Source organism: Mytilus edulis, chromosome 6, assembly GCF_963676685.1.
Source record: "Mytilus edulis chromosome 6, xbMytEdul2.2, whole genome shotgun sequence".
In the NCBI taxonomy this organism is placed as follows: domain Eukaryota; kingdom Metazoa; phylum Mollusca; class Bivalvia; order Mytilida; family Mytilidae; genus Mytilus; species Mytilus edulis.
In genome coordinates this window covers 71,480,442-71,485,914 of record NC_092349.1, presented here as the reverse complement: position 1 = coordinate 71,485,914, position 5,473 = coordinate 71,480,442, and the positions used below count along the sequence as shown (strand labels likewise).

Here is a 5,473-nt window from a genome sequence, read left to right as displayed (position 1 = left end):
ATTTTTCTTTAAAAAAAACCCTCATAAAATCAATATGCTCTTTAAATTATAGAAACATGCCCTTTTTATTAACACAACTGTTCATATTTCTTTTTCGCAGTAAGCCGAGAGAGAAAACTCAGAAAAACTGGAGTTAACTATTTTAAGAAGTATCGTATTCATGATACTAGTACATATAAACCTGAACAAATTACATAGAAACATTTACCAACCGATGGAAATGATCCTTAATTTTGAGTCCATAAATCGTGTAAGTGGTGCAAAAGACATTATATAGCAACATAGTATTTTCCGTACAACATTACGAAGTGTTAGAAAGACATATTCATATTGCATTAGACGAAGTGTAAATATAGCGTCAAATTATTGCCGTTATCAGTGAACAAAATACGCTATGTTGTATGAAGTTTTTTTGGCAATGCTGTACGACAAAAGGATTAATGGATGGATATTGGTTTAACATTACCTCTCGTAGATTATATTATACTACTCCCAGGCACGTGCAATACACAATTTTACTCGTGACAATATTTACAAACATTAATGTAATAACAATATCTGGTGACATAATAATAATAAGCTAACACGATGAAGTAACATCGTGATGATGAATATGTCGACTCAAAAAATGGTTTTGGTTAGTGTCATAAAATTTATATTTATTTTTTTAAGTAATTAATATAATCAACAATTTTATTAAAAAGTTCAGTGACAAAATATAAGGAAAAAGATAGATCGATGGTTTTACAATGTGTGTTGCGTTTTATGAAAAAATGTTGCTCCAATGATCGCGAAAAGATAGCTTAATTAATAAAAAAATATTTTAATGAGAAATCAACACAATTTTGAACTCATTTTTGCCATAAGCACGTGAACTAGTTTAGTGACGCATCCAGAACGTTTCATAAAAGGGGGCGCTCCATCCGTGCTTCAGTGATTCCCTATATAATCAACCAAATTTTTGCCACGAAAAGGGGGAGCGGGCCTCAAGCCCCCTCCCCCTGGATCCGTCTATGTAGTCATTAACGACACCAGTAAGGTACAAGTAAGATATTATTAATAAGTAATTTCTAATTATTCCAATTTATATTTGAGTATTAGAAAACATTCTTTATTCTAATCCTTTTCTTAATATATACAGAAAACAAAAACATAGCCATACAGAAACGCAAATCTATCTTTAGAATATAAAGGTCGAGGCAACTCAGTTCCAGTAAGGACTGTTTGATTCATTCTCTTGTGCACAAAATAAATGTTATCGTATACAATCACGTGCAAGGTTTTCTAGAAGCAGAGAAATCGTAATAAAATAAAAGATTAAGGTTTTTATCACTGATATGCAATTTTGTTTCTTTATTTTCATCATGATACATACAATAATCTCATGCATTAAATGAAACCTCCCAAACAACACCAACGGTTGTTTTACGTACCAACCGTACCTGATACGTAGCAAATCTGGAAACCTCTATTAGGAGTGAATACGGTAAAATAGTTTATTTTGGTGCTAACTTGTGCTCACGTAGAGCCAAATTGTTATTTGACAAATAGAGTGGTATTCAGTACTGTTTTATTAAATGTACATGTAATTAATTGACATCTGAAGACAACTCGTGTTTCTATTACCTCTTATGATCACATCGCAAAGGAACAATATTCAAAGTTCCTTACAAGTATATATAAGTAGTACGTTTGATTTTTGTGTGTGTGTTTATTCATGTAAGATCTTGAAATATTTTTTAATTAGATTATTAAAGGATTGTGTACGATATTCGTGTACCTGCCCTACATTGGCCCCTTTTTAGGGGATGTAAAAGTAGTTGATAGACCCCCTATTTTATTATTTTTACAAAACACCACTATTGCAAATTATGAAAGTGAATGTTTGATTGTTTTGAACGTAAAGTGTTCTTAAGCTCGGGATCACATAGTACTTTTTTGATAAATCTGCAGATACGGATACGTTAACGTATACGATACGGTTGATACGTTTTTGAATGACCGACCTCTATTATCTGCTAAAATAATTTAAATTGTTAATTTTTAAACAGACTGTAATGAAGATTTGAATGAGTCTCTTGTCGTCTTTTACTCTTATTTAAATTTTACAAATATTTAACTATCACTGTTGTTATCTTGGTGATTTTGATGCATTTTGCTAGATACGCAACACTAATTGCAAAAAACGAAAGAAATTTGTTTACAGAATATACAAAAATTAAGATAAAAAAATATTTCTTTTATTATGACTTGTTTTAGTATTCATTTAGTACATCCACCTTTTAAAAAGTTGAATGTCCAATTTCTACCAGCATATATTGGAATTCTGTATTGTCCTGGATTTTAAACAGTATTAATTGGAATTCTAATTTGTACTTTTAGACATTGATGAGAAATTTTGTGAAACTATATGTAAACATTTTTGTTCTAGTAATCACAATCACTGTTTTCGGACAGTTAGTCATAATAATATTTTGACATCGCCTTATAAAACTTTTATAAAACGGTTGAAGTTTGGTCTGACAGTTATACTTTTTATTCATGATTAACTATTTTTATGTCATTTAATACATTGAGAATAACACTCACCTACTTTTCAAGTTACCGAAAGATAAATGAATTGACATCGCAAGGAAAATATGAACTTAGAGTAGATATGTCAGATTTCAATGGAAACAAACTGTTCGCGAAATATTCATCGTTCTTAGTTGGAAATGTTACAACCAAATATAAACTGAAAGTTGGTGGCTATAGCGGGAATTCTGGTGAGTAAACAATTAAATTAAAACAGATATGTTTATATTTCTTCAATTTCTATAAGTACCTGCTTTGTGGATTCAGAAAAACCATTGGCAAGTTGAAACGTTTCCCTACTGTATATAGGGGAATAAATACATAACATAATGATGAATTCAAAATTATTTTGACAGCTAAAACTTATGTATATGATACTCTCAATACACTTAATGCAATATCTTATGTTATGTTATTTGATAAATTGTTAAAAAAAGAATATTCTAACATCGACAGACGTTGATTAGAATTACGCTATTGTTTAAGTAATGTCGATGCTTTTATGATTTGGTTTTGTATTCGAATACACGACAGACTTATATGAATACATTTTTAGAAAAACTAAGGATTTTCTTATTCCAGGCATAGATTTCCTTAGCCTTATTTGGCACAACTTTTTGGAATTTTGGATCCTCAATGCTCTTCAACTTTGAATTGTTTGGCTTTATAAATATTTTGATATGAGCGTCACTGATGAGTCTTATGTAGACGAAACGCGCGTCTGGCGTATTAAATTATAATCCTAGTACCTTTGATAACTATTAAAAGACTTAAAAAAATGCTTTGGCCTGGATAAATTAAAAGCAAATTGAAACATTTTTTTTATTGAATTGTATGAGAAAGTTTTTCCCGCATAAAAACCCACATACAATCAAGATTATGTAATATAATTCTTGCGTAGCTCTAATATATAATTTCAATTATTTTAATAGGAGATAGTATGACGTATAGTAACGGAATGAGTTTTAGTACAAAGGACAGAGATAATGACCTGTGGTCACCTAATTGTGCAGTTAATCGATACGGTGCCTGGTGGTACAAGAGTTGCACATATGCAAATTTGAATGGACAGTATGCAAAAGGAGGTAAGAGTGACGAACAGGGTCTTTATTGGTTGAGATGGAAGACAACATATTATTCAATGAAATCGACTGTTATGATGATAAGGAAATTGAATTAACTGTAGAATAAACATTGAAATGATTTTCTATGTCAGTTCATTGATTTAATTACTTTGATCATATTATAAGTAAAAAAATGAAAAATAAAATAAACAGAAAAAACAACAATTTATTATTAGATGCATAATTACTAACTGCCAGTAACTGCGAGTACTCTCAGATTTGCACTTAGTGTTGTTTTGTTGGGATGTACAAGTACCCAGTCTCGTCAACTCTGCGGTTTTGTAAGATGTATTTCTATATGTATCCATCTGATGAGTAAAGTATTTTCAGCTGATTTTTATAGTTTTTTTTATGTTGTACTGTTATACCACTGTTCAAGGTTAGGGGGACGGTTGGGCGCCCGCTGAAATATTTAACCCTACTACATTCTGTATGTGCATGTTCCAAGTCAGGAGCCTCTAATTCATTAGTTGTCGTTTGTTGCTGTTTTAGATATTAGTTTTTCGTTCATTATTTTATACATAAATTAGGCCGTTAGTTTTCTCGTTTTACATTTGTCATTTCAGGGCTTTCTATAGTTTACAATGCGGTATGGGCGTTGTTTATTGTTGAAGATCTATAGTCGCTAATTTCTCTGTCATGTGGTCTCTTGTAAAGAGCTGTATCATTAGCAAGCATATCATAATGTCTCTTCTATAAAAATATAATCAAATAACCCATTACACCTGTGACATTTACGCTGCTATAAATATCCTGTTGACCCCACAATATTGTTTAGTTTAATATGAAAACTGTTAGTACAGTAATACGTTCATGAGACGTTCATAATTGTGTGTCCAGCACAATTTCTGTTTATTGTAGGAAACAGAAATCGCTGCGGACGCATAATCATAAAAATGCTTACTGCATCTTTGCTAACCATTTGTTACGATCCAGTCCCCATCCCTCCAGGCTTGGCAGATTGAGCCGTCTACCGGAGGATAATAAGTCACGCCCATTTCTACATCATCATTCTTGACCAATTGCAGGCTTGGGCTATCTTCGATGTAGAGGTGTACAATGTTAGTGTCTAGTGTTTTCATAATAATTTCGTGAAGCAGGGACTTTAAATATAGGTACCATCCCAACATTTACCCGAGGAACATACCCTGCCTTTAAATTGTTACCAAACATCATTCTACATTTTTGGGTTCAAGACTTGTTACTCGATCAGCACATGGCAATATTAATTTATGTGTTCTTTATTAACACATTACTATTTTGAAAGTGATGATTGATTGAATGCAGCCAAGAACAACTGCGACCAATAGTCCACCAAAGGTGAAGAGAAGGGGACTGAATCGCAACCCTTGGCTATGGAAGATGAAAGCCGAATTAATGGAAATAAAGGCATTTAAAATGTTTGACTCGTGTTTTATATTTTTATAAAAAGAAACACTACTGGTCATTTACAAGTCAAAGAAAGACAAACAACTCCGTTTAAAAGAAAACCAAAAACAATAAAAAGGAGAGAGATAAAACCATTAAACAGTAATATTAGAATGAGCGTGAAGACGTTCCCAACTCTAATATTTATCTAAGATTAAGTCAAAGCTATGTTATTCAAATTCAACATTCAACATAGTCCAAGTACATATGACGTCTCGTCAGGTTTATTTCATATGTTGCCGTCGCACATGCATGTCGAAGAAGCAAAACAATATGTTATAATTATATGGACTACATTCAACAATATTAAAAGGAGCAACAAATTAACATGTCTTCTATACAGTCTG

General features: G+C 31.8%; 1 long non-coding RNA gene across 1 annotated transcript; it reads left to right on the top strand.

Annotated features, from left to right (window-relative positions):
- The first annotated feature begins 2,555 nt into the window (after positions 1-2,555).
- LOC139526798 (uncharacterized) lies at positions 2,556-3,777 on the top strand. Its single transcript, XR_011665180.1, has 2 exons — positions 2,556-2,765; positions 3,507-3,777. It is a non-coding gene; the product is annotated as an uncharacterized lncRNA (long non-coding RNA).
- The last annotated feature ends 1,696 nt before the right edge of the window (positions 3,778-5,473 follow it).